Source organism: Nomascus leucogenys, chromosome 12, assembly GCF_006542625.1.
Source record: "Nomascus leucogenys isolate Asia chromosome 12, Asia_NLE_v1, whole genome shotgun sequence".
In the NCBI taxonomy this organism is placed as follows: Eukaryota; Metazoa; Chordata; class Mammalia; order Primates; family Hylobatidae; genus Nomascus; species Nomascus leucogenys.
In genome coordinates this window covers 52713949-52724115 of record NC_044392.1, presented here as the reverse complement: position 1 = coordinate 52724115, position 10167 = coordinate 52713949, and the positions used below count along the sequence as shown (strand labels likewise).

Below are 10167 nucleotides of genomic sequence, written 5' to 3'. Positions count from 1 at the left end.
ATGTCAGTTCGCCAGGGCCTCCAGTTTTTCCCTTTTGCTCTTCGCAACCAGGCGCCTCAGGGGAAGGAAAAGAGACCTCACAGCTCACTAACCTGGGGAGGAGTCCAAGGGAAACCCTGGACATGCACCGTCCTGTCTCTGAGCCTCACAGAGCAAATAACCCAGTCAGCCCTGTTGGTGGTGGCTTACAAGAAGGCAATGCTGTGCTCAGAACCTGTTTTCCAGTCACTGGGGCTGTTACACACGAAACAACAACAAACTTTTAATGACTTTAAACTCCAAACTCTTTGTTGTGGCCTACAGTGGCTTGTCTCCGTGCCCGTCGCCAAGTTTGTATGCCAACAGCATACAACATCCCCGTGCCTGGGGAAAGGCAATCTGGTGCCAGGGGTCTTTCCACCTCCACTCTGCCGGGTAGGAATGGACCTTGGGCCTGGAGCACTTCCTTCCCAAGAGATAAGGAGTCCTCACAGCCTGTGGCTGGACTCACCTCCTTGTGTGGGAGTATCTTTCCCCGGATCAGACTTAGTGTGTACCCCTTTGTTCCACTTAAATATGTGCATCAACTGGCACCTGGCCAGCTGCTGTATCTGCCCCCCGCTGAGGGGAGGAGGCAAGGCCCTTTCTTCTGCTTCTCAAGAGGCTGTGCGTGCAGGCCAAATGGAGGGACCTGCTGGCCATGGGGGACCAATGCCCACGACTGAGGCGGAGCCCACACCCCGCTCTGTCTCCTCTCTCTGTGAATAATGTGTTGTTCTTCTGTCCAGTGCTTGACTGCGTTGTATTTTCCTTGGCGACTCTGATACCAAGAGGCTGGGGCCAGAAGTGTTCAGACTTCTACTCCTGCTGATAAGAAACAGATTCCACTAGCTGGACAAGATGAATTAAGACTCTTCCTGTGTGCATCTTTTTGTGGACACGTGCATTCATTTCCCTTGAGGAATACCAAGTACTGGAATTGTTCGGTCGTAGGGTAGGTGTAATATTAACTTTATTAGAAACAGCCAAATGGTTTCTTCCAGAATGGTTTCTCACCAGCAAGGAAAGTTCCACTGGCTGAACATCCTTGACAGCATATGGTGTTTACTGTCTTTTAAATACACCTGTTCTGGTGGATGTAAAACAGTACCACATCGTGGCTTCAGTTTATGTTTCCTTTAATGAGTAATGCTGTTGAGCATATTTACTAATGCCTTTTCACCATTTAGCAATCCTTCTTTGCGAAGAGAGGCTATGAAGCATTTTCCCTAATTCTGTTGGCTTGGCTTTTTATTACTGATTTCTAAAAGGTACTCTCTATATTGAAGATTTAAGTTTTTTTTTTTCAGGTAAACACAGTGCAATTATCTTCTCCCAGTCTGTGGCTCACCTTCTCCATTTTCATGGTGATTCTTGATGAGCAGAAGTCGATAACTTTGGTGAAATTCTACTTTGCTTTATTTTTTTCCTGTTATCTCTTAAGGCAGAAATGTATTCTGCTACATTCTCTTCCAATAACTTTAGGGTTTCTTTTTAATTTCTAAATCTATGGCATATCAAATTCATCTCCTGACACAGCAAGCTTAGCATCTGCTAATGTCCTGATCGCCAGAAAACTTCTCTATACTGTAAATACACTGGCAAGAGGTACTTCTTTGCTCTTCGACAGCTATAGGCCCTGTGCTTCCCTCCATTTCTTCCCTACTCCTCTCTCCCTCCATCTCCACCTCTGTCCTTCTCTCTCTCCTCTGGTGCAGCTGAGAATCCCAGAGACACCTGAAACAGAGAAGTGGACAGGTCCAGTCTAATCTATGTCCAAGAACCCAGGTTCTGTCTTGGAAATCTGTCAGCCCTTGCCTGACTTTGGTTAAGTATCTTAAATTTTATGTGCCTCAACGTTTTTCTATGGAAGTTTGAGCCACTTTGCAAACTCTGCCTTACACTGCTGTTGTCAGACGTGCCTGGATTTAGTGACTATTGAGTCAATAACGTAATCACTAGAATTATAAAAATCATTGTCATTGTCCTCTGCCTTATTTGTGAGCAATCACTCTCCAGATTCTTTTCACTTTACCTTTGCTTCTAGAAATTCCCGCCGATGGAATCACGGTGCATCTACTCTGTTCTACATGCTTCTTTCTCTCTGCATAATGTCTCTGGCTCTATCCATTGCTGAGTGTAGCAAAAGTTCATTCCTCTTTCATTGCTGAGTAGTATTTCATTGCAAAGAAACAGCACAGTTTGTTTGCCATTCCCGCCCCACCCCCACCCTGATAATGAGCGTCTGGATATTGGCTATTCTGAATAAACCAGTACTGGGTATTCTGAATAAGCCTGCTTTGAACTTTCTTCCCACAAGAGATTTTGAGGGCATCTGTTCTTGTGTCTCTTGGGGAATACCTAGGTGCAGAATTGCAGATACCAAAGAGTGAGATATGTGCAAGTTCATAAAAACTGACAAAACTTGTCCCAAAGTAGTTGTGACATTTTACATTTCCACCAATGACGTGTGAGAGTTGTGGTTGTTCTTCATCTTCTCCAAGATTGGGTGTTTCCTCTCCTTATAAATTTAGCCATGCTACTGGGAGTTATAGTGGTGTCTCAATGTGGTTTTAATTTCCATTTTCCTGATGGCTAAACATATTGTATGTGCTTTATTGACCACGTGTGTACCTTTTATTCTTATGTATCTGTTCAAGTCTTTTACCCATCTAGCATACTTGGGTTGATTTTTTTCTGTTTTTTGTTTTTGTTGTTGTTGTTTTCATTACCAGGTAAGAAGATCTCACCATACATTATAGTTACAGGGTTTGGGGGTCAGGTAGGTTTTGTGACTATTTTCTCCCTGTCTGAGGCTGACTCATTTCTTCACTTTCTTTGTGGCGTCTTTTGATGAGAAAATATGGCTAATATTGATGAAGTCTAATTTATCAAGTCTTTCCTTTATACATGTTTTTTTCTGTGCCCTGTTTAGTAAATCTCTGTCTACCAGCAAGTCACGAAGTATCCTTGAAATGCTTTATATCCTTGGCTTTTAAGTTTTGGTCTATAATGTGCCTCAAGTTACTTTCAAGTGTAGTGTGAGGGAGAAATAACCTTGCTCATCTCCCCCTTCTTCTTTATGAAAGTCAATTAATTGAAACTATTTCCTTTGCCCCATTGAACTGCTTTTATTGAAAACCTGTGACCGGTCATGGTGGCTCATGCCTGTAATCCCAGCATTGTGAGAGACTGAGGCCAGTGGATCACCTGAGCCCAGGAGTTGGAGACCAGTCTGGACAACATGGCGAAACCTCACATCTACTAAAATGCACCTGTAGTATGAACTACCTGGGAGGCTGAGGCAGGAGGATCACATTAGCGTGGGAAGCAGAGTTGGCAGTGAGCTGAGATCGGGCCACTGTACTCCAGCCTGGATGACAGAGCGAGACCCTGTCTCAGAAACCAAAAAGAAATTAACAAACAAATAAAAAACCTATGAACCTTATAGCTGTGGGTCAGTTTCAGGTCTCCGAAGTCAGTCTGTTGATGTATTTGTGTCTCCCAGTGCCACTTACACACTGCCTTGTTTATAACAGCTTAGAGTGAGTCTGAAACTCAGGTTGTGCAAGTCCTCTGGTTGTTCTTTTTCACACAGCATAATAAGCTTTGAAATAGGTCATAACTCATGTAACCATCACATAGATCCAGATATGCTGTCACTTCAACCCTCTCATTTTAGTGTGGGACACAAGTCCTCACTCATCTATGCTGATTGCCCCCTTGGGGCCAAGGATCCTTGTTATGGGAAGTAAGGGACCCCAAACAGAGGGACTGGCTGGAGCTGCAGCAGGGGAACATAAATTGTGAAGATTTCATCTTAATATGGACATTTATCAGTTCTCAAATAATACTTTTATAATTTCTTATGCCTGTCTTTACTTTAATCTCTTAATCCTGTTATCTTCATAAGCTGAGGATGTACGTCACATCAGGACCACTGTGATAATTGTGTTAATTGTACAAATTGATTGTAAAATGTGTGTGTTTGAACAGTATGAAATCAGTGCACCTTGAAAAAGAACAGAATAATAGCAATTTTTATGGAACAAGGGAAGACAACCATAAGGCCTGACTGCCTGTGGGGTCAGGCAAAAAGAGCCATAATTTTCTTCTTGCAGAAGGCCTATAAATGGATGTACAAGTAGGAAACTTATTGCTAAATTCTTTTCCTAGCAAGGAATATTAATATTAATACCCTGGGGAAAGAAGGCATCCTTGGGGGGAGGTCTGTGAATGGCCACTCTGGGAATGCCTGTCTTGTGCAATTGAGATAAGGACTGAGATAAGCCCTGGTCTCCTGCAGAACCCTCAGGCTTACTTGGACTGGGAAAACTCAGCCCTGGTAAATTTGTGGTCAGACGGGTTCTCTGCTCTGGAACCCTTTTTTTCTATTGTTTAAGATATTTATCAAGACAATATGTGTGCCACTGAACATAGACCCTTATCAGTGGTTCTGCTTTTGCCCTTTGCCCTGTGATCTTTGTTAGACCCTTATCAGTGGTTCTGCTTTTGCCCCTTGCCCTGTTCCCTCAGAAGCATGTGATTTTTGTTAGACCCTTATCAGTGGTTCTGCTTTTTGCTCTTTGAAGCATGTGATCTTTGTGCCTATTTTCTATTCTTATACCCCCTGCCCTTTTGAAACTCTTAACAAAAACTTGCTGGTCTGACTCAGGTGGGCATCATGGTCCTACCAATATGTGATGTCACCCGTGGTGGCCGAGCTGTAAAGTTCCTGTCTTTGTACTGTCTCTTTGTATTTCTCAGCCAGCTGACACTTATGGAAAATAGAAAGAACCTACATTTAAATATTGGGGGTGGGTTCTTCCAATAGATCTTCTCTTCTACCCTCTGGAGAGAATAAATTTTCAGTTGTCTGCAGGGAGGATGAACACACAAAAAGTCCACGACACTCAGCACAGAGTCCAGATGTTAGTGATGGGGTTGATTGGCCTCATGTTTCAGGCCTTCCAAAATCTTAGGAAAAGTTTTCTTTATTTCTAACTGTGAAATGTACAAAGTTTTGGGTCATTTATAATTTCTTCTTCTAGAAAGATCACAGGAGACCTAATGTTTGTGTCCCCCCAGAATGCCTTGGTTGAAACACTAACCTTCCCCCACCCACCCTAGGAAATGTGTTAAAATTATTAGAAGGGGCCTTTGGGAGGTAATTAGATCCAGAGAGTGGAGTCCTCCTGAGTCGAGTTAATGCCCCTATAAAAGGGACACTAGAGAGCTCTTTCCCCCTCTTTCACCACCTGAAGATACAGTGGGAAGATGGCAGTCTACGACCAGGAAGAGGTTCCTCACCATAACCCTACCATGCTGGCACCTTGATCTTAGACTTGCAAACTCCAGAACTGTGAGAAATGTCTGTTTTGAATGAGCCATGCAATTTATGGTACATTGTTATAGAAGCTCAAACTAAGACAGAAATGGAGTCCCATGGAGGGTGTCTAATTTTTGATGCTGGTCATTGCATTCTTTGGGTGGGATGTTGCAAATTAGAAACTGAGGGAGAGTGACCTTTCCTGCATATGAAAGAAGAGAGTGGAGGAGCAGAGATACAGAATGGGGAAGAACAAGCTGGAACCAGAAAACTTATTTCAGAGTCTGGCACTTGAATGTCTGATTTTGGAGAAAGAAAAGACACTGGTAGGTGTATCCAGAGAAGAAGACCTTCAGTGGAAACAGCAGATATTTAAAAGCCATTTGATTACATCTTTCACTTGTTTGTATATAGTCCCTCTTTTCCCATCTTTGTAAGTGTGGCACAGGTGAACTGGATGTGTTTGTTCAATGTGTTTTTGGAATGCACGTGTAAATAAAAATGACTGTGTCATACTTCAAATATTCGTCCCGGAAACTCCTAGAGTTCCCTTAGGTTCCGCCAACTGTGCATTGAAAGTACAACCGGCCCATCGTGGGGATTAATTTTCACTGCACATTTCTAGGAAGAGGGAGGAGGAGGAGGGGGAATGTGACAGTCTCAACAACAGTTGCTATACTCTTATGGAAGTGGTTTTCCTATGTGCTTCTCAACAGATCGGCCCTTTCTTCAAATAAGAGCAGCTGGAACAACAAAAGCTGTTTAGTTGTACCCTTGGAATCCACGGAAATCCTGGGTAGGGAGGCTCCAGTACCACCAGCTGGAGAGACTGCAGATGCCTAGTAGCTGGTACTGGCCATTGTGTAGGCTTTGTCCACTTTGACAAATTGAAGACAGGGACTTGACTCACCTTCTCCAGCCACGGGAGGACCTCCAAACGGGGTTAGGTCGACTTCATGGTAACTTTAGATCTTGAAACCTCACAGGATTTTTCTTCTCTTCCCTTTGATCTCTCTTCCGCTTACTCAACAGAACCGTACTCGCCGCCTTTCTTTCCCGTCAGAAAGGGATCCCTTGCGGACAGGACCGAAGTGAGTAGCTGGTTTCCCCTACGTGTCCTTCCGGGCCTGGGTGTCTCGGGAGCTCAGGCTGACCGGAGACCTAATTACCGGCGAGTAGGACCAGCAGGAGCCTGGAGGGGCGCGCTCACCGAGGTGGAGGTTTGGCGCCGGGGGTCCAGAACAGCAGTCAAACCCTCTTCTTCCCCGCGCACCGCCCATCTGCCCCCACTCCCCATGCCGAAGGAAGTGGCCCCTAAGGCTTTTCTGCAGACCCAACCAAAACAGGCCTGAAGCTCCAGGAGGGCGAGAGGATCCTCTTGGAGCAAAACCAGCCTTCTGCCTGGCTGGCCCTGGTCAACACACTCGGAAGAGGCCAATTTGGTTGACAGAACGGAAGAAAAGACCTAAAGGTAGAATCTCATGATGTCAAGATGTTAAAACCTCCAATTTTAAGGTCCAACTGTGCAGCGGAGCGAGGGGGTCTCGAGCTGGATCAAACCCTGAGCCTTCATCTGGAGAGTCCTCTGCACAAGCTCAGAGGACAGGACTATGCGCACCAATGGTTCCCAATAGGCGGCAACTTCACCCTCATACTACTCCCCCATCCCCTCTGGGACACTAGGCCAAACTAGGGGAAGCCCGGAGGGAGAATGTTAACCCCTGGCATCTATCTAGTCAGGGGAGGCGACGGATGCTGCTAAACACCTTACAATCCACCGGAGGGCCCCTCCCCCAAGCCGAAGTGGCCATTCCGCGGAGGTGGAGAAATTCGCGTGTAGATCAATGCCCATGCACTTGGCCGACGGGAAATCACGAATTGGCGACCAATTGGATCTTGGATCTGAGGAAAAAACTCCAGCGTCAGAGGGAACTCTAGGAGTTTTGCCCGGAGCATAAGGAAGGGTAGCGTTGCTGTCGCCTAAGATGGGAAAATGGCAGGTGTCGCAGGTTGCAGGGGAAGGTCAGAGAGCAGCTGAGGGCCCCGGAGCCTCGCTGGAAAGAGTTTTCCATCCAGCCCGTCTCGGTTTCCGCATCCGTGTGAGTCCTTTATGACGTCGGGGATGCCAAGGTCTGAGTCCTTTACGATATTCGGGGTGCCCCGGTCTCACCCCTGGAGCCTCCTCGCTCCTGCCTGCTCCTGGCTACCCCGTGCGGGGACCCGCGACTGTTTCTCCACGCGCTGCCGCTTCGCAAAGGCACATCTCTAGGTCAGTGGTCAGGTGCAGCCAGGACGCTGCAACTCACTCCAGGACTCGGGACTCGTGGCCAGGGTGGGCCTCGCGGAGTGCTGAGTGCGTCGCCTGCGGGCTCCTCTTTTGGAGAAAGGAGGGAAGGAAAGGCCTTGTGAGACAACTCGAGGAACGACCAAAAACCCCCACAAGGCCCAAGTCCTCCCTCCCAGCGCACAGGGAAACAGTCACTTATATGGCAAGAAGGTTGAGAAAGACCCTCTCGTGCCCCCGTGCTGGTCTGGTGGCTATAATTCAGCTCTTTCACCACTGCATCCCGGGTTCGATTATCAGTCAGGGAATTGTTTTGCACTGACTGCCCACTCGCAGGAATCTTTCTTTACTCCGCTGTCAGCCGGCCTGCTCCAAGGGCCAGAGGCAGAACAGTCTTGCTGAGAGGTGCAAACCCTGGCGAAGGAGGGCAAGTCCTGGTGGACGGCCTCTCATGACACACCCTCTTATTTATCCCCGTGTCATCCTCAGAAGGGGCTTCAGAGAGAGACTGAGCGCCTCCCTCAGGTGTTCGCCGCCGTGCAGAGATGCCAGCCTTCGTGGAGCTGCACCCAAGAAGCCCACCGTCTTTGCCGTCTCCGCCGTCCCGGAGGCGCCGATTGGGCTGAGCTGCAAATAACTAAGAGAGAGGCCAAGCCAAGTCGTGGGGTTTGTGCGTGCCACACGTTGCCAGCTGACACAGGCGGTCAGCTGAGCCTCCTCACCTCCGTTCGCAGCTAGCGTGCTTCTTCGGCCTTCGGAAGAGGCGACGGGAGGCGATGTCCGCGAGGTTGGGATGGTGGTGAGCGGCGTGTGAGGTCCTCCAGGACCGCCCATTTCTTGACTGGGTGGTACAGAGGGGAGATGTTCGCTTATCCATCAAAGACAGCAGGTGGAGTAGACACAAATGGAAAACTGTGGCCGGTGTCCTAAGCAGAAGGCAGGTGTAAAAATCACTAGGACATCAAAGGGATGGTACCACAGTCAAGTCCCGCAATGTCTGTCTACACTCTACCAAGGAATTTCGCACGCTCCCGCTTTTCCATTCAGTACTCCCAAGAAGGGTTGGGACGAACCCCGTGTCCACTGTAAGCTCAGTGGGGAGCCGGAGCTAGGGAGGTGAAGTGCACAGACTGGGCAGAGGCGGTGGGTAGAAGCGCGCGGGTGAGAGGGCGTGGTGGCTACGGGGCGGGATCCGCTGCTGAAAGGACGCATGGGTTGCCCTGTGGGTGACTGTCGGTGGACTCTTTGGCGGAGAGTGGTTTGGAAGAATGGCGACGGGCGAGCAGAGGGGAAGGTGGTGACCCTGAGTGTGTGGCTACGGGAGAGGAGGCTGTGCTGTCCCTCCTCTCTTCTTACCTGGAGGGGGACAGACCGTGGTCAGGAAGGGGGTTCTCCCCGGATGAGGCTAGTCCACCGCACTCCAGCTGCGCTGACCCCTGAGATTTCCCCACATGCGGGGCCCTAGTCTGAGGGGGTGTTCGTGCTACCCGGGGGCTGGCTTCGCGCAAGCTCCTGACATGCCTTGGCTCACCGCCGACGCGGATATCGCCGCCAGAGACCCTTCGCCGCCCTCCTAGGGATCTTGAGGTCCTTCTTTGGTGTTCTCACCGAAGCTCACGAACAGACAGATGTGAGCTCTCTGTGTTTTACACGCTGAATTTCGCTATTGGCAAAAAAAGCCTGACCCAGAGCTTGGGTCTCCTCCGGGCCTGCACACGACTTCCCGACTCCTGCCTGCTAGCGCGGCTCGCGGGCAGGCAGCCTCCACCCAGCGTGGAACCGCGGGAGCCGCTGCCTCCGCAGGCTGGCGGTCAGACACTAGCAGGAAAAGGGACATAAGGCGTCCGTGGTGGGAAAGCATGGGAGACATCGGTTTCCCACCAGGTGAGAAGGTCTCCCTACAGTCTTTGGAGACAAGATGGATGCAGGCACCCCTTCCAGGACCAAGGCGGCTGCTCCTGAGGCCTGGCTCAGCCCGGAGGCTCCTGGGTCCCGAGCGCCCTCTCCCTACCGGCGGTAGCAAGAGCTGCTTCACAAATCTCAGCGGGCTTCCTCTTCCGCCTCTCTCTCCTCTTCCTCCCCAGCCGTCCTTGGGACAGCAAGGCCCCCAGCCCATGGGAAAGACCTAGCCTCCTCTCCAGCACTTGCAGAGGGAGTTGGATGCACTTCTCCTAACCCCAGGAAGACAGAGACCGTAAGGCGGGAGGGAACCCCTTCCCTTGCCAGGAGAGGGTAAGGAAGGGAGTCAAGGATATAATTTTCTTCAGCAAATAGTATAAGGGGAAATCTGAGGACGCTAAGAGTTTTTAAAACCTTTGCCCCATCACATAAGTAATCTATGATTTTCCGTTACATAAATCAGCGCTCCTACTCCTCCCTCCTTCCTCACCCCCAATCCTGATTCCTGTTTACAAAGAATGCTCAAAAACACAGAATTATGTATAACAGTTCCCAGTTTACTCAGGAAATTCTGAGATTACAAAGAGACTTTACAAATAAACAAGTGAAGAGAAGAACCTTGGTGGTTCCAACATAG

General features: G+C 48.8%; 1 non-coding gene across 1 annotated transcript; it reads left to right on the top strand.

Annotated features, from left to right (window-relative positions):
• The first annotated feature begins 8979 nt into the window (after window positions 1–8979).
• Window positions 8980–9146, top strand: LOC115837848. The gene has a single exon (XR_004032888.1). It is a non-coding gene; the product is annotated as a U1 spliceosomal RNA (small nuclear RNA).
• Window positions 9147–10167: the final 1021 nt, after the last annotated feature.